This window comes from Pecten maximus, chromosome 1 (genome assembly GCF_902652985.1).
Source record: "Pecten maximus chromosome 1, xPecMax1.1, whole genome shotgun sequence".
In the NCBI taxonomy this organism is placed as follows: domain Eukaryota; kingdom Metazoa; phylum Mollusca; class Bivalvia; order Pectinida; family Pectinidae; genus Pecten; species Pecten maximus.
This window is the reverse complement of record NC_047015.1, coordinates 20,711,469-20,731,227: the sequence shown is the minus strand read 5'-3', so window position 1 is coordinate 20,731,227 and position 19,759 is coordinate 20,711,469. Positions and strand designations below refer to the sequence as shown.

General features: G+C 39.3%; 1 protein-coding gene across 5 annotated transcripts in view; it reads left to right on the top strand.

Moving 5' to 3' along the window:
- Positions 1-19,759, top strand: part of LOC117327415 — a 70,178-nt gene that overhangs the window by 6,910 nt on the left and 43,509 nt on the right. For 3 of the 5 annotated variants that reach the window (XM_033884398.1, XM_033884405.1, XM_033884414.1), the window contains exon 2: positions 7,876-7,953. The exons of 1 other annotated variant lie outside the window; for it this stretch is intronic. The gene's annotated coding sequence lies outside the window, so the exon portion shown is untranslated. Of the gene's footprint in view, positions 1-7,875; positions 7,954-17,856; positions 17,930-19,759 lie in introns of those variants that run through there. One more of the 5 variants, XM_033884440.1, reaches the window with a different exon arrangement.

Sequence of the window (19,759 nt, the reverse complement as noted above, 5' to 3'; positions counted from 1 at the left end):
CATGTCATAGATAATAGTGATGACATGTCATAGATAATAGTGATGACATGTTATAGATAATAGTGATGACATGTTATAGATAATAGTGATGACATGTCACAGATAATAGTGATGACATGTCACAGATAACAGTGGATGACATGTCACAGATAATAGTGATGACATGTTATAGATAATAGTGATGACATGTTATAGATAACAGTGATGACATGTCACAGATAACATTGATGCGATGTCACAGATAACATTGATGACATGTCACAGATAACAGTGGATGACATGTCACAGATAATAGTGATGACATGTCACAGATAATAGTGATGACATGTTATAGATAACATTGATGCGATGTCACAGATAACATTGATGACATGTCACAGATAATAGTGATGACATGTCACACATAACAGTGATGACATGTCACACATAACAGTGATGACATGTTATAGATAATAGTGTTTTTGTCTTTGTAGATTATATGTAACCTATAAGTGGGGTACCACCCCTAGAATTATTTCCTTATATTTCTGTATATTGGTTTGGGAAGTTTATCAGGACCAATAGATGTGCTTGGGAATTCGAATTGACTTAAAGGGAAGTTTTAAGGAGGAAGTGTTTGTATGTTTTTTCCAGTGTTATAATACCAGTGATCCATTTCAATTTAAGGAGAATACATTTGTTTTTGTCTGTACTGACCAAATTTACTGTATTTATGGCATCTACAGATGTTGTGAATATTTTAAGAACTTAATTTTATTGTGTTCTTTGACTTTCAGATTTTAACCAATCTATGCTCTGGCACAGGTTATTGCAGTTTGTATAGTTTATGATCCCTCTGTTTATGCAACAAAAACGTCCACCTAGATGGCAGTACATGATTGGTCACAGGTAAATAACACCACAGTGAACAGGTGTAGAGGTGACTTTGAAAAAGGAAGTCATTGCCAGCATATTCTATATAAAAATGATACCATCTCACAGGAGTATAAAATGAAATTGTATCGGTCGTATCTGTCACAGCTGATAAATGTAGACATGCAAACATGATCACAGGGACCTGAGAATATTTTCTATTATTACACTCAACTGTGATGTTGGGGTGGCATATGACACAAAATAAGGTGGGGGACAAGGATAGGGAGGGGGAGGGGGGCTAACTACAGGACAAGGATAGGGTGGGGGAGGGGGGCTAACTACAGGACAAGGATAGGGTGGGGGAGGGCCTAATTACAGGACAAGGATAGGGAGGGGGAGGGGGGCTAACTACAGGACAAGGATAGGGTGGGGGAGGGGAGCTAACTACAGGACAAGGATAGGGTGGGGGAGGGCCTAATTACAGGACAAGGATAGGGAGGGGAGCTAACTACAGGACAAGGATAGGGAGGGGGGGGGGGGGGGGCTAACTACAGGACAAGGATAGGGTGGGGGAGGGCCTTACTACAGGACAAGGATAGGGTGGGGGAGTGGCCTAACTACAGGACAAGGATAGGGGGAGGGGGGGGGGGCTAACTACAGGACAAGGATAGGGAGGGGGGCTAACTACAGGACAAGGATAGGGTGGGGGAGGGGGCTAACTACAGGACAAGGATAAGGATAGTGAGGGGGGGGGGGGGGGGGCTAACTACAGGACAAGGATAGGGAGGGGGGGCTAACTCCAGGACAAGGATAGGGGGAGGGGGGGCTAACTACAGGACAAGGATAGGGGGAGAGGGGGGCTAACTACAGGACAAGGATAGGGAGGGGGAGGGGGCTAACTACAGGACAAGGATAGGGAGGGGGGGGGGGGCTAAATACAGGACAAGGATAGGGGGAGGGGGGGCTAACTACAGGACAAGGATAGGGGGAGAGGGGGCTAACTACAGGACAAGGATAGGGAGGGGGAGGGGGGCTAACTACAGGACAAGGATAGGGAGGGGGAGGGGGGCTAACTACAGGACAAGGATAGGGAGGGGGGGGGGGCTAACTACAGGACAAGGATAGGGAGGGGGAGGGGGCTAACTACAGGACAAGGATAGGGAGGGGGGGGGGCTAAATACAGGACAAAGATAGGGGGAGGGGGGGCTAAGTACAGGACAAGGATAGGGTGGGGGAGTGGCCTAACTACAGGACAAGGATAGGGTGGGGGAGTGGCCTAACTACAGGACAAGGATAGGGGGAGAGGGGGGGGCTAACTACAGGACAAGGATAGGGAGGGGGAGGGGGGCTAACTACAGGACAAGGATAGGGAGGGGGGGGGGCTAACTACAGGACAAGGATAGGGAGGGGGGGGGGGCTAAGTACAGGACAAGGATAGGGTGGGGGAGTGGCCTAACTACAGGACAAGGATAGGGGAAGGGGGCTTACTATAAAAGAAGGGTAGAGTGGGGGAGGGGAGCTTACTGAAGAAGAGAGGCAAGGGGGGGGGGGGGGGGGGGGCTTTCTGCAAGACAATGATATGGTGGTTGAGAGGGGCTTACTGCATGCAAAACAAGGATAGGGGGAGGGGTGGGACTTCTTGCAGAACAAGAAAATATAACATTTATATGTTGGTAAATTGCTAAATTAAAAAAAAAAATCATGGTTCTTTATGAGGCTGAGTACAACTTGGTTCCCATTTATTGATGAAAAATTTAACACTTTGGTGTGGGTATAAGCTCCTTGGTGAAAAGGATGTTGAATGTCCACTTGGATGTAATATGTCCACATCAGTTAGAAGGTCAGGTCATACCAGCCTATTGTCATGTGTTCAAGTTAACCTGTCAGACAGATGGAATTTAAACTGTTTTCCCACATACAGTATTGATGAGACGTCTGTGCGAAGCAATCTGGTAACAATAAACAGGACAAACAGATCAATTTCTTATATAATTCAACAATACCTTATCTTTTTCTTACAACTCTATGAAAACATTGTCAGTTTAATCTGTTATTGCAATCTAGCTTTATCATTTTTATCATACATTTTATACAGATGGCCACCTAACATCATTCTTAGACAGAAGATAAAACCAGTCTCTGATAAGTAGAACCAGTAGATATATCCCACTTTACCATCTAAGTGATATCCGAGGTTTACGGTCCCCTGTGACTATCGTTATTGCCCAGATTTGATCTGAGCTAATGTTGGCCTGCTGGCAATGTAACCGATCTCTAGCTGTATGTAAACAATGACCAGGGTTTGTACTGGGTAGTACAGGTCATGTTGTACTAATTATCTGACGTGGGCAGTCTGACCAGCATACCATCTATACCAGTACAGCTAATTACTAGTCTAATTGTAGTGCTTACAGTCCTGGTGTCACTGACCAGCTATCTACAGGTGTCTATAGGTGATACAGACTATCACTATCAGCTACACAGCTATCTACAGGTGTCTATAGGTGATACAGACTATCACTATCAGCTACACAGCTATCTACAGGTGTCTATAGGTGATACAGACTATCACTATCAGCTACACAGCTATCTACAGGTGTCTATAGGTGATACAGACTATCACTATCAGCTACACAGCTATCTACGGGTGTCTATAGGTGATACAGACTATCACTATCAGCTACACAGCTATCTACAGGTGTCAAGTTGATACAGGCTATCACTATCAGCTACACAGCTATCTACAGGTGTCTATAGGTGATACAGGCTATCACTATCAGCTACACAGCTATCTACAGGTGTCTAGTTGATACAGACTATCACTATCAGCTACACAGCTATCTACAGGTGTCTATAGGTGATACAGACTATCACTATCAGCTACACAGCTATCTACAGGTGTCTATAGGTGATACAGACTATCACTATCAGTTACACAGCTATCTACAGGTGTCTAGTTGATACAGACAATCACTATCAGCTACACAGCTATCTACGGGTGTCTATAGGTGATACAGACTATCACTATCAGCTACACAGCTATCTACAGGTGTCTATAGGTGATACAGACTATCACTATCAGCTACACAGCTATCTACGGGTGTCTAGTTGATACAGACTATCACTATCAGCTACACAGCTATCTACAGGTGTCTAGTTGATACAGACTATCACTATCAGCTACACAGCTATCTACGGGTGTCTATAGGTGATACAGACTATCACTATCAGCTACACAGCTATCTACAGGTGTCTATAGGTGATACAGACTATCACTATCAGCTACACAGCTATCTACAGGTGTCTAGTTGATACAGACTATCACTATCAGCTACACAGCTATCTACGGGTGTCTATAGGTGATACAGACTATCACTATCAGCTACACAGCTATCTACAGGTGTCAAGTTGATACAGACTATCACTATCAGCTACACAGCTTCTGCGAGCAATTGGTAACAACTACACACAGACAAACAGTATCACGTTCTATATATACATCACATCACTACACTATCTTTTGTTTACAACTCTATGAAACATTGTCAGCTATCTACGGTTATTGCAATCAGCTTTATCATTTTATCACTACAGTTATTACAGATGGCCCTTACTCATGCTTGAACAGACATCAACACACAGTCTCTGATCTACAGGTGACCAGTTGATAAGATATCCACTATTACCATCTAAGTATATACAGGTTTACTGGTCCCTGGACTATCGTATTGCACAAGATTATCGGCTATGTTGTCAGCTGCAATGTACACGTATCTACAGCGTGTAACAAGTGACACAGGATTATTCACTGTCGCTACACAGGCTATCAGTTGTACATATCATACGCTAAAGTATCTCAGGTGTGCAGTTGAACAGGCATACCACTATCAGCTACACAGCTAATCTACTAGTTATCTGTAGTGTTACAGTCACTGTCAGACACAGCTATCTACAGGTGTCTATAGTTGATACAGACTATCACTATCAGCTACACAGCTATCTACAGGTGTCAAGTTGATACAGGCTATCACTATCAGCTACACAGCTATCTACAGGTGTCTATAGGTGATACAGACTATCACTATCAGCTACACAGCTATCTACAGGTGTCTAGTTGATACAGACTATCACTATCAGCTACACAGCTATCTACAGGTGTCTAGTTGATACAGGCTATCACTATCAGCTACACAGCTATCTACAGGTGTCTAGTTGATACAGGCTATCACTATCAGCTACACAGCTATCTACAGGTGTCTAGTTGATACAGGCTATCACTATCAGCTACACAGCTATCTACAGGTGTCTAGTTGATACAGACTATCACTATCAGCTACACAGCTATCTACAGGTGTCTAGTTGATACAGGCTATCACTACCAGCTACACAGCTATCTACAGGTGTCTAGTTGATACAGACTATCACTATCAGCTACACAGCTATCTACAGGTGTCTAGTTGATACAGACTATCACTATCAGCTACACAGCTATCTACAGGTGTCTAGTTGATACAGACTATCACTATCAGCTACACAGCTATCTACAGGTGTCTAGTTGATACAGACTATCACTATCAGCTACACAGCTATCTACAGGTGTCTAGTTGATACAGACTATCACTATCAGCTACACAGCTATCTACAGGTGTCTAGTTGATACAGACTATCACTATCAGCTACACAGCTATCTACAGGTGTCTATAGGTGATACAGACTATCACTATCAGCTACACAGCTATCTACAGGTGTCTATAGGTGATACAGACTATCACTATCAGCTACACAGCTATCTACAGGTGTCTATAGGTGATACAGACTATCACTATCAGCTACACAGCTATCTACAGGTGTCTATAGGTGATACAGACTATCACTATCAGCTACACAGCTATCTACAGGTGTCTATAGGTGATACAGACTATTACTATCAGCTACACAGCTATCTACAGGTGTCTATAGGTGATACAGACTATCACTATCAGCTACACAGCTATCTACAGGTGTCTATCGGTGATACAGACTATTACTATCAGCTACACAGCTATCTACAGGTGTCAACTTGATACAGACTATCACTATCAGCTACACAGCTATCTACAGGTGTCTATAGGTGATACAGACTATCACTATCAGCTACACAGCTATCTACAGGTGTCTATAGGTGATACAGGCTATCACTATCAGCTACACAGCTATCTAGTTGATACAGACTATCACTACCAGCTACACAGCTATCTACAGGTGTCTATAGGTGATACAGACTATCACTATCAGCTACACAGCTATCTACAGGTGTCTAGTTGATACAGACTATTACTATCAGCTACACAGCTATCTACAGGTGTCTATAGGTGATACAGGCTATCACTCAGCTACACAGCTATCTACAGGTGTCTATAGGTGATACAGACTATCACTATCAGCTACACAGCTATCTACAGGTGTCTATAGGTGATACAGACTATCACTATCAGCTACACAGCTATCTACAGGTGTCTATCGGTGATACAGACTATCACTATCAGCTACACTGTCTGGAATGTACTTACATTGACAGGCAATAGTCCCAGGACAGTTTTATAGCTACACTTTGAGTCCATTTGTCACACACCTGTAATGGTCCTACATTATAAATTACCTTGACCTCATTTACCTGCAAATTTATTCAAAACTGTAGTGAATATCTTTACAGCAGGGACTTTTTAGTTTGTCTCTTTGAAGAAGAGGAAGATCTATTAATCTGATATTAACATTTTGTTGAAAGGCATTAACACATCACTTTATATTTGTACTAGAGTTTGGGGGGTGGGGGTGGGGTTTGAAAAAAAAAACCCTGTTTTATGACACGTTTTGAACATTTTTTGCATTTTTTAAGATATCAAAGATTTTGCACCTCTTTATGAATGATGTCAATTAAGGTTGAGTATCGCAAATTAGTTGTACACAATATAAATCTTATTTATCCAACATGCAAAACAATACCAATTTATATATTTTGATTATTTATTGACAAACATTTGTGAGATGAGCTATGCCGTTCTACATCAGCTCTTGTTTGTGTTATGGTCAAGAACCTACTCATTTATACAAGTTTGTGTGAGTGCATGTACACAAGTTTGTTAGGTAGACACCAACTTCTACAAGGAGACCCTGTCTCAAAATGACCCTGGCTGTTCATGGGGCAATTAACCCAACAAACATACTAGTGTTAGTATAGACCATATTTGTGATATTTATTTCGTAAGTTTGTACAATATACGGTACCATCCAAGCAATACAACATACTTTGAAATGATCGAGATCAAGAAACAATTTGTTAAACTTATATAAATATTGTGGAAGAACAATAAATGTGTCATGAAAATATTATTAATGAAATATTTTGTCAATAAGTACTTACAAATTACATCTTGTTGCGCTATGGATTTTCGTTGCTAAAAATATCTTGAAAATTTATGTTAAAATATATATATATATATGGGGCAAAGAAGTAATTCAAACAGTGTAAACAATAAGGTTTGTTAAATTTTATCTGGATTATACTGTTCATATTACTTCTTTGACCCTTATATATATATATATATATACATAGGATATCAATCCGTCTGTAACAACGATGCATTGGCATTTACTATATGTAACAGGTGGTGAGGTACATAAAAATTATATACATACAGTTTATTATTCTCAAATTGAGTGTTTATATTTTGATTATTGACAACAATATTCTTTCTTGACATCTTAGTTTTCATTATATATAGTCCTTAAAACCTTAATTAGAAACTGTCCAGTTGTAATGCCTATTAGACTGGCACTATGTATAGAAGTTGTATTGAGAGTCCCCACAAACGTAAGGTATAAGTATGAACCTCCATCGCCTGTACACAGTGATTAGGTCCCACCACCTATTACTCAATGCTAATCAATGTTGGGGGATTATACTGTGCTGTGGTCTTTGGCCACCTTTAATTGCTACCAATACAGTGACTGAGATATTTTTTTTACATTTATTGTTTCCAGATTAAGACTTTGTGTGGCTGTTAGAACCCTGGCCCTGTGATGTGGGCTACAAAGGGCTGTTAAGAGATAACACATCAGGTGAGTAGCAGTATTCATTGTCTACAGTTCCAGGCTCTGTAACAGGAGGCCTGACCAAACACATGGGTCAACTACAGCCTGATATTACCGTACCTATCCTAGAGGGTACACAGTAAACAACAAGGCCAAACACATGGGTCAACTACAGCCTGATATTACCGTACCTATCCTAGAGGGTACACTACAGCCTGATATTACCGTACCTATCCTAGAGGGTACACGGTAAACAACAAGGCCAGACACATTGGTCAACTACAGCCTGATATTACCGTACCTATCCTAGAGGGTACACAGTAAACAACAAGGCCAGACACATGGGTCAACTACAGCCTGATATTACCGTACCTATCCTAGAGGGTACACGGTAAACAACAAGGCCAGACACATAGGTCAACTACAGCCTGATATTACCGTACCTATCCTAGAGGGTACACAGTAAACAACAAGGCCAGACATTTCTGGATGTTGGAAAGAAATTATCATTTACACGCACTGATACATTTTAATGAAAACTTGTAAACATATTCACTAATATGCATTAAGAAGCCTGAGTGGGATACCCACACTTTGATCTAAATTGTTGGCAGCTTATAAAGATACAGGGGGATGTTCTGTGTGTGTTTAAAACAGTCATCCTGCTGTTCTGTCATGTGTAATTATGAAATAAAACCACTAACTGTCTGTTCCTATATGTGACCTGTATGTAAGTGGTTATACATCTATAGGAGGGGTCAGTCCCAGAGTGGATTTAGGTTGGTACATTTTGGTACCACAGAGGAGCACATATTTGTACAGACTGGACCTCTACACAAATGGTTACACAACAAAGTGGTAGTCTAGACCTTAACCAAGTGGACACCTCCACACCAGGAACATGTACCATGGTACAGACTCTTATGTATCATGGCTATTTTGAAATGTTTACAGTTCGTGCATGTGTGTATTGGTGTATCATGCTGTCCAAATGACGGAATACATTTATTTATAGCTGATGCATGTTCAGGAATTGATATATTTTTTCATGCTATTTTGATATCTCCAAACTTATCTCATGGTCTTTGTTAAGGAGATAAGTAAACATTTTTATTTATAATGAATGCATTATATATATAAAGATACAGTCTGACAATGAAGGGGGAAAAAAGGACAAAACATGACCATGAAAAGCTGATATATCTGTTACATTATAGATTAGAACCAGGTGTGGAGATTGAGGTTTTATCTATAAAGAGTTAGATCACACATAATCTTCAACCACAGGAAGTCTCCCATGGCAGAGAACAGACCCATTTAGCCAGACGGTCAGACGTCTGTGGCCAGATTTACTACAGTACCACATTACAAACAGCATAATGCTTTAACCCTAAATCTAGTTTTAATCAAATATTTGCCATTTTTTCAAATTTCAAACCTTTGCAATATGTCTTCTTGATCAATAACCTTTTGAATTGTTGTCACGCAGAGAAAAATTAGTTTCCTAAACAACCAGCACCTGCAAGAAGTAAAGCTGCCATATGGCTGGTGTGGTGTTAAATATTGACACAGGGGGACATGGCTGGTCTCTGGATTAATACATTATGTCCTCTGTCTAACCATATAGATCTTGTCTCATGATTTATGAAATATACATATAGAAATGTGAATATTTGTGGAGATATTTTTGGTTAAGTCCTGGACCTTGTGTTATTAATTCATCACGTTCCATATCAGAAACCAATATTTCTCATCAAATATTGGCTGTCGGTCCTTTTGGAGATTGTCCACACATTGCCATCACACATAGCCAATTATACCCACGAGGCAACCATGTAACATTACATACAGATTTATACAGAACAACAGGATCGATGGTATTTTCCCAGACAAATTGTAGACATAAGTTATAGAAGGTGACTGATGGGAGATATCATGTAATATTTTAGTACTGAAGGGTAGTTAATAGAAAATTATAGGGAACATTATAGGGGTGGATGGTTATATATCATGGGTAACATTATAGGGGTGAATGGTTATATATCATGGGTAACATTATAGGGGTGAATGGTTATATATCATGGGTAACATTATAGGGGTGAATGGTTATATATCATGGGTAACATTATAGGGGTGAATGGTTATATATCATGGGTAACATTATAGGGGTGAATGGTTATATATCATGGGTAACATTATAGGGGTGAATAGTTTTATATCATGGGTAACATTATAGAGGTGAATGGTTATATATCATGGGTAACATTATAGGGGTGAATGGTTATATATCATGGGTAACATTATAGGGGTGAATGGTTATATATCATGGGTAACATTATAGGGAACATTATAGGGGTGAATGTTTTAAAACAATGTTTTACTGGGGGAGACTGATAGGATATTATTGGTAACAATGTTTAACCAGGGGCGATTTATAGGATGTTATTGGTAACAATGTTTTACCAGGGGAGACTGATAGGATGTTATTGGTAACAATGTTTTACCAGGGGAGACCGATAGGATATTATTGGTAACAATGTTTTACTAGGAGAGACTGATAGGATATTATTGGTAACAATGTTTTACTAGGAGAGACCGATAGGATATTATTGGTAACAATGTTTTACCGGGGGAGACTGATAGGATATTATTGGTAACAATGTTTTACTAGGAGAGACTGATAGGATATTATTGGTAACAATGTTTTACCGGGGGAGACTGATAGGATATTATTGGTAACAATGTTTTACTAGGAGAGACTAATAGGATATTATTGGTAACAATGTTTTACCGGGGGAGATTGATAGGATATTATTGGTAACAATGTTTTACCAGGGGAGACTGATAGGATATTATTGGTAACAATGTTTTACCAGGGGAGACTGACAGGATATTATTGGTAACAATGTTTTACCAGGGGTGACTGATAGGATATTATTGGTAACAATGTTTTACCGGGGGAGACTGATAGGATATTATTGGTAACAATGTTTTACCAGGGGAGACTGATAGGGTATTATTGGTAACAATGTTTTACCGGGTGAGACTGATAGGATATTATTGGTAACAATGTTTTACCGGGGGAGACTGATAGGATATTATTGGTAACAATGTTTTACCAGGGGTGACTGATAGGATATTATTGGTAACAATGTTTTACCGGGGGAGACTGATAGGATATTATTGGTAACAATGTTTTACCGGGGGAGACTGATAGGATATTATTGGTAACAATGTTTTACCGGGGGAGACTGATAGGATGTTATTGGTAACAATGTTTTACCAGGGGAGACTGATAGGGTATTATTGGTAACAATGTTTTACCGGGTGAGACTGATAGGATATTATTGGTAACAATGTTTTACCAGGGGAGACTGATAGGGTATTATTGGTAACAATGTTTTACCGGGTGAGACTGATAGGATATTATTGGTAATAATGTTTAACCAGGGGCGATTTATAGGATGTTATTGGTAACAATGTTTTACCGGGGGAGACTGATAGGATATTATTGGTAACAATGTTTAACCAGGGGCGATTTATAGGATGTTATTGGTAACAATGTTTTACCAGGGGAGACTGATAGGATGTTATTGGTAACAATGTTTTACCGGGGGAGACTGATAGGATATTATTGGTAATAATGTTTAACCAGGGGCGATTTATAGGATGTTATTGGTAACAATGTTTTACCGGGGGAGACTGATAGGATATTATTGGTAACAATGTTTTACCAGGGGAGACTGATAGGATGTTATTGGTAACAATGTTTTACCGGGAGAGACTGATAGGATATTATTGGTAACAATGTTTAACCAGGGGCGATTTATAGGATGTTATTGGTAACAATGTTTTACCGGAGGAGACTGATAGGATGTTATTGGTAACAATGTTTTACCGGAGGAGACTGATAGGATGTTATTGGTAACAATGTTTTACCGGAGGAGACTGATAGGATGTTATTGGTAACAATGTTTTACCGGAGGAGACTGATAGGATATTATTGGTAACAATGTTTTACCGGAGGAGACTGATAGGATGTTATTGGTAACAATGTTTTACCGGAGGAGACTGATAGGATGTTATTGGTAACAATGTTTTACCGGAGGAGACTGATAGGATGTTATTGGTAACAATGTTTTACCGGAGGAGACTGATAGGATGTTATTGGTAACAATGTTTTACCAGGGGAGACTGATAGGATGTTATTGGTAACAATGTTTTACCGGAGGAGACTGATAGGATGTTATTGGTAACAATGTTTTACTGGGGGAGTCTGATAGGATGTTATTGGTAACAATGTTTTACCGGAGGAGACTGATAGGATGTTATTGGTAACAATGTTTTACCAGGGGAGACTGATAGGATGTTATTGGTAACAATGTTTTACCAGGGGAGACTGATAGGATGTTATTGGTAACAATGTTTTACCAGGGGAGACTGATAGGATATTATTGGTAACAATGTTTAACCAGGGGCGATTTATAGGATATTATTGGTAACATTAACAATACTGTCACCTTTCAATTTCCACACATATCCTTAGTGCTTAATCCTGTCAATGCCAGCTCTTCCAATATCTGGTATAAAATTATTTTTAATTACTTTCATTATCCAGGACTTTCTGATCCCTGTAGCATTATCATTTATATTTGTGATGAACACATAGAAGTCTGTTTGCTATAGGAATAATGAATTTAAAGATACAATTCACAAGTAATTATTTCTTGTCATTAGACAGGACTTTGTTAAAAGTAAGAGTACATTCTCAAGTACTTGCTAAAACATGTTAAGGATCAGATCTTTGCTGTTGAATAATGACCGTTTCTCCTTCATTACTCAACACTGTTCTGATTCTACATTATGCTGTCCCTACCAATATTTCACTCAATTTTAGAGAGACAAATGTAGTAAGATGTTGTTGATGTCTTTGTAGACAAATCTTCATGAATTATTTACCAACAGTTGAAACAAATCTGTCCACCAAGACTTCTTTTTTTATCTTGTCCTTGTCTCCTGAACCTAACCTGACTACCAGACAAGTGAAACCAAGTATACTATTAACACATTCATTCTCAGTATATTGTTGTTTGGTTGACAAACTAGTTAATGTTATCAAGGAAGAGGATGATAAATGGTGACATAGTGAAAAATGTGATACATAATGAGTTTTAGGACATATGGTGTGATGTTGAGAGTTGTGAAACATGAGGGTTTAGGACATTGTGTGATATTGAGATTTGTGAAACATTATGAGAGTTTTAAGACATGGTGTGATGTAGAGAGTTGTGAAACATTAGGAGAGTTTTAGGACATGGTGTGATGTTGAGAGCTGTGATGCATGATGAGAGTTTTAGGACATGGTGTGATGGTGAGAGTTTTAGGACATGGTGTGATGGTGAGGGTTGTGATACATTATGAGGGTTTTAGGACAATGAGAGTTTTAGGACATGGTGTGATGGTGAGAGCTGTGATACATGATAAGAGTTTTAGGACATGGTGTGATGGTGAGAGCTGTGATACATGATAAGAGTTTTAGGACATGGTGTGATGGTGAGAGTTGTGATACATGATAAGAGTTTTAGGACAATGAGAGTTTAAGGACATGGTGTGATGTTGAGAGCTGTGATACATTATGAGAGTTTTAGGACAATGAGAGTTTTAGGACATGACGTGATGTTGAGACTTGTGATACATTATGATAGTTTTAGGACAATGAGAGTTTAAGGACATGGTGTGATGTTGAGAGCTGTGATACATTATGAGAGTTTTAGGACATGGTGTGATGGTGAGAGTTGTGATACATTATGAGGGTTTCAGGACATGGTGTGATGGTGAGAGTTGTGATACATTATTACAGTTTTAGGACATGGTGTGATGGTGAGGGTTGTGATACATTATGAGAGTTTTAGGACATGGTCTGATGGTGAGAGTTGTGATACATTATGAAAGTTTTAGGACATGGTGTGATGTTGAGAGTTGTGGTACATGATGAGTTTTAAGACATAGTGTGAGTTGTAATATTTATAGTAAGTTTTAGTACATGGTTAAAACTGTCAGGTTACAGAGTTCTTCAGTGTATTAAATTAATTGAAAGGTTGTTATTGTTAAGTCAGGCTATATAAAATTTCTGGTACACTGGCTGATTGATTTCAGTGTTTGAGTTATGATCCTAGATCCTGACATGGGAATCTGTTATACCAGCCAGAACCAATGTGAAGGAACTGTGTGTTTGGATATGATGTATGATGGGTATATCTGAGAAAGATCAGTAAAACCTCACTTTATCAGGGGGCGATCACACCATGTAATCAATACATGTAATGGCTGCATAGTTTGGGACGATAACAAATTTACATTGATTTATAGTTTTATGGTCAAATAGTTCAATTGATAACAAAAGGAAACGGCATTCTGTCACACAAGCTCCCTAGCCACTAACAGGGGTGTGTTACTCTGCTGTCTGTCATAGCATCACTTTAGTTTTCTTACCTCCTATCCTGGTACCGTGGTCAATTTGTATGCCCAATTTGAAGGAAAAATGTATTTGATGACACTTTCTGTTTTTTTAAACTAAATGACAATTCATATGCTCTGTATGTCAGTGTGATGTATCGGAAAAAGTTTAAATTTACATGTGATTTACCCTGATCAGATTATTTCTGTCTACTACAGCTACTACAGTCGGTATAAATACACATATTGTCTACAGGTGTGAAAATGGTATACACAGAAAGTACAGTAATGTGTAATTTGTTAAATGAGTTAAACTAGTTTTATATTAAGATAAGATACATATCAAACTATATTACATGTTAGTACTACTAGTCTACCGAAAAAACTGCTTCCTCTCTCAACCAATTCGTAGAAATTGGGGATGCATGTGAAAGTAGGAATGTACTTTCACTTTGTTGTATTTCATTGATTTTCTTTGAAACTATTTTTCTTTTAATGATATCCTTATATATAGATTCAATCTTGGCTTTATGTATTTAGACTCAGATTGGTGAATGATAAACTTTCATGCTCAGTTTCATGATTGTGGTAGACATTGTGGTACAATAGGCCAGGGTCATTGACAGACTTGGTATAGTAGGCCAGGGTCATTGACAGACTTGGTAGTAGGCCAGGGTCATTGACAGACTTGATAGTAGGCCAGGGTCATTGACAGACTTGGTAGCAGGCCAGGTTTATTGACAGACTTGGTTGTAGGCCAGGGTCATTGACAGACTTGGTAGTAGGCCAGGGTCATTGACAGACTTGATAGTAGGCCAGGGTCATTGACAGACTTTGTAGTAGCTATATGTATAGGTCAGGGTCATTGACAGACTTGGTAGCAGGCCAGGGTCATTGACAGACTTGGTAGCAGGCCAGGGTCATTGACAGACTTGGTATAGTAGGCCAGGGTCATTGACAGACTTGGTAGTAGGCCAGGGTCATTGACAGACTTGATAGTAGGCCAGGGTCATTGACAGACTTGGTTGTAGGCCAGGGTCATTGACAGACTTGGTATAGTAGGCCAGGGTCATTGACAGACTTGGTAGCAGGCCAGGGTCATTGACAGACTTTGTAGCAGGCCAGGGTCATTGTCAGACTTGGTTGTAGGCCAGGGTCATTGACAGACTTTGTAGCAGGCCAGGGTCATTGACAGACTTGGTAGCAGGCCAGGTTTATTGACAGACTTGGTAGCAGGCCAGGTTTATTGACAGACTTGGTAGCAGGCCAGGGTCATTGACAGACTTGGTAGCAGGCCAGGATCATTGACAGACTTGGTAGCAGGCCAGGTTTATTGACAGACTTGGTAGCAGGCCAGGTTTATTGACAGACTTGGTAGCAGGCCAGGGTCATTGACAGACTTGGTAGCAGGCCAGGGTCATTGACAGACTTGGTAGTAGGCCAGGGTCATTGACAGACTTGGTTGTAGGCCAGGGTCATTGACAGACTTGATTGTAGGCCAGGGTCATTGACAGACTTGGTTGTAGGCCAGGGTCATTGACAGACTTGGTTGTAGGCCAGGGTCATTGACAGACTTGATTGTAGGCCAGGGTCATTGACAGACTTGATTGTAGGCCAGGGTCATTGACAGACTTTGTAGTAGGCCAGGGTCATTGACAGACTTGATAGTAGGCCAGGGTCATTGACAGGCTTGGTTGTAGGCCAGGGTCATTGACAGGCTTGGTTGTAGGCCAGGGTCATTGACAGACTTGATTGTAGGCCAGGGTCATTGACAGACTTGATTGTAGGCCAGGGTCATTGACAGACTTTGTAGTAGCTATATTTATAGGCCAGGATCATTGACAGACTTGGTAGCAGGCCAGGGTCATTGACAGACTTGGTAGCAGGCCAGGTTTATTGACAGACTTGGTTGTAGGCCAGGGTCATTAACAGACTTGGTAGTAGGCCAGGGTCATTGACAGACTTGGTAGCAGGCCAGGTTTATTGACAGACTTGGTTGTAGGCCAGGGTTCATTGACAGACTTTGTGGCAACCTCAAATTTATTCAGCATGCATTATAACTTAATAAAGAAGTGTATGCTACACAATGTGCTGATTACTTCAATCAAGAAAATTCTTGTATTACTGGATTTTTCTAACAAATTTCTATCCATATAATGTCTGGTGGCATTTAATCACAATAAAAAATACTTAAGTTATGTTGTTTAATGCCATTGATAAACCCTATCCAGGGACATTTGTACACACACAACAGAAGTAGTAAAATTGGCCATTAACTTAGCCAGCGATATAGAGACTCAATTAGTTAATGGGTCGTTGGTGAGAGGTCACAGGTTATATGGTCCTCCCGACTTCTTACACTTACAGCTTATATGTGGAGAGTGTCCTGGTTTCTGACCTAATTGTTTCAGAAAAAATTACATGTTAAAGGTGCTATGATTTCCTGTCTGGGATCAATAGTGTAATTATTTAAAAGGCAGTTCACTTCCTGTCCAAGGGGTTTATTGGATATTTATAGGGTGCCTGAGGTATGATTTATCACTAAATCTCACTGAGAAAACTGACCTGTATACAATCTGGTAAGCTAGAGGCTGATTGGGCTGGTCAGGAGATGCTATCCAGTCAGGTGATATTGATCCCAATGATTAAACAACCCCATTGGTGGATAGATTGGGAATCTAAGAGAGCATGATTAATACAAGTCTATGTACTCCCTTGGTTAAGTCCTAACTTCAAGACAGGGGATGAACCTGGAGTTCTTAAGTCTTAATAATTAAAAAGCTAAGTCTTACACTGTATGAACCAGTAGAGGGTCTGATTTTAGTCTAAAAGTGTCAGAAATTATACATGATCATTGGAAGGTCATAATTGTCCTAGACTTGATAAGAAAATTTCTGCTTCAAGATTCTCTTTTCCCAGGGAATATTTGTGTTTTGCCATCTTTCCCCTTTCTTGAAAATTCTGTTGGTTTTCAAAATTTTCAGGACCAGAGATTTTTGTGGTCTGAGAAATGTTTGTGATTGACAGATTATGTAGATCAACACATATTAAGGACTTGATAAGTTCATATGAAATTTAATTATTTTACCATCAGCATTAAGTTGAAGCAAGCGTATATATATTGACTTGTACGCTTCGTTTTTTTAATTAATAGATCATGGTAATGATGATGCCAACTAAGATGTGGGTCATGACATTCATAGCTGATATGAGAGGTTAACATTATGGTGTTGAGTTGCCATTCCTTGAGATGGTCAGTGTATGTGGTATAGCCCCAGGGAGGCTGTACCTTACTGCTCCACCCTATATCTGTATACTTCAATCCCTGTGTAGTTTCATTGCTGTTTTGTGTGATATCTGTTGATATTTTTATTTCTTGGACATTGTCCAAATTCTCTATACATACCTGAATTGATAGTCATTGCAGGTTTCTCTCGGTGGTATGAAGGATATAAGACACTGGATTGTATTAATTGTATTACAGTTGGTTGATAGGAGAATGAACAGAAGGTAACGCTGTACCTGAAATAACAACAGGTTGCCCCAGGTAAGTTGTTCCCACTGGGATTAGTTGTGGTGTGCCCAGGTGTAAAAATGAATGAAATACCTCAAGTACTATACATAATGCACTGTAACCGCACAACATTTAATATTCTCATTGAAGAAAACCAGTAGTACACCCACCATCACTATACTCACTCCTGTAGATGTGTATTGGAAGTCTGGGCACACAATCAGGTTCTTCAGAATATTTCATCTCGGTGAGTAAATCATACTTATAATGGTTGTATTTTTTGACAGTTTAACTGTTTATTAAGTTCATTTGATGATGTTTTATTGCATCAATGAGGATTTCATGAATTTTGATTATGGTAGGTAAATTATTAGGCAGGTGAATTACATAACTAGGGTTAGTGGATTAATTGAGGCAGGTACGTTAATGAAGGTAGATCAGTTAATTAACATTTTAAGGTAGGTGAGTTGTTGAGTCAATTAAGGTAGGTGAGTTGTCAAGTCATTTAAGGTAGGTGAGTTGTCGAGTCAATTAAGGTAGGTGAGTTGTCAAGTCAATTAAGGTAGGTGAGTTGTCAAGTCAATTAAGGTAGGCGAGTTGTCGAGTCAATTAAGGTAGGCGAGTTGTCAAGTCAAATAAGTCAGGTGAGCTTATTAAATTAAGTGAGTTTAGTAAGGTAAGTAAGTTAACGTGCTACTATCAGTAAAGGCCAAACTTGCTATGTTAACGATTGATTTTTGACTATGTGTTTGTAATTTTATTATTTTGTGTATTCCTGTGTACACAGTTGTAAACACCACAATCACATGTTTTCCCACAATGCAGTGACTGATGTGCGTGTTTAAATCAAGGGAGGTCAAATTTCTGAAAATATCATGATCTTGTGTGAATAGGAAAGTGATTCATGTGTTAGAAAATTTAGTGGAAAAGTTAATCATGTGCATGACTTGAAATTTTCTTCTATATACAATAATGGTGCTGTTTAAAAAGAACAACAACTTTTGTTTGACCTTAGTTATAACAAGGATCCGTTAATGTCTGTAGTGGCCTTATTGATATTGAAAAAGACTCATTAAATAACTGTCAATACAATAATTATTGGATTATTGATTCTGATGATTTTCAGACCAAACCATGAAGACTATTTTTGAGCTATCCTAAAGTCTGTCTGACTGGTCCTATTACATCACAAACCAAGTGCCTTTTCCTATGTTGGAATTTTCATTTTCCACATTTTTTCTGTAGCCATGAAAGCATTAACAGTAAATAATTTAACCATTTCCAGTACAACTCAAAACTCCACAAAACTTGATAACCACACCAGGTTACAATCTTGTGGCCTTTAGGTGACCTTGAAGCATGGTGGAATCTATTTTTACTTATCCAAAATGGATTAGTCTCCTCAAATTTGCATTTTCCTCAATAATTGGTGAAGGGTCTGAATATCTACTTATTGTAATTTGAGGTGAAATGATAGTTAGGTTATTGTCAGGTTGGGTTCCACTTACATTAACAGTCTGGCAATAGTGTACTTTTACATCAGTCATTTCTGAGCTAACACGGGGACCAAGTAATAGGATTGCAGTGTTGATAAACACATTTTCTCAAACAAAAAAGTCCATTTGAAGACATACGGGCTGTGGAGGCTGATAAGAGAACTTTCATATGTTGGCAGGTGATCTGTGTTGATGGTATAACCTTTATAGGCTCAGGGAGTTGGCTTATCTCAGGGTGCAGAGGCTGGGTCTCAACAATGGCTCTGGAGGTCTGTTTGATAGAGGAAATTCCTGCTGATATTTGCCTCTACAAATACATACGGGGCCCTGTCATTCTCAATTACACACACTGGATATCACTTATAAT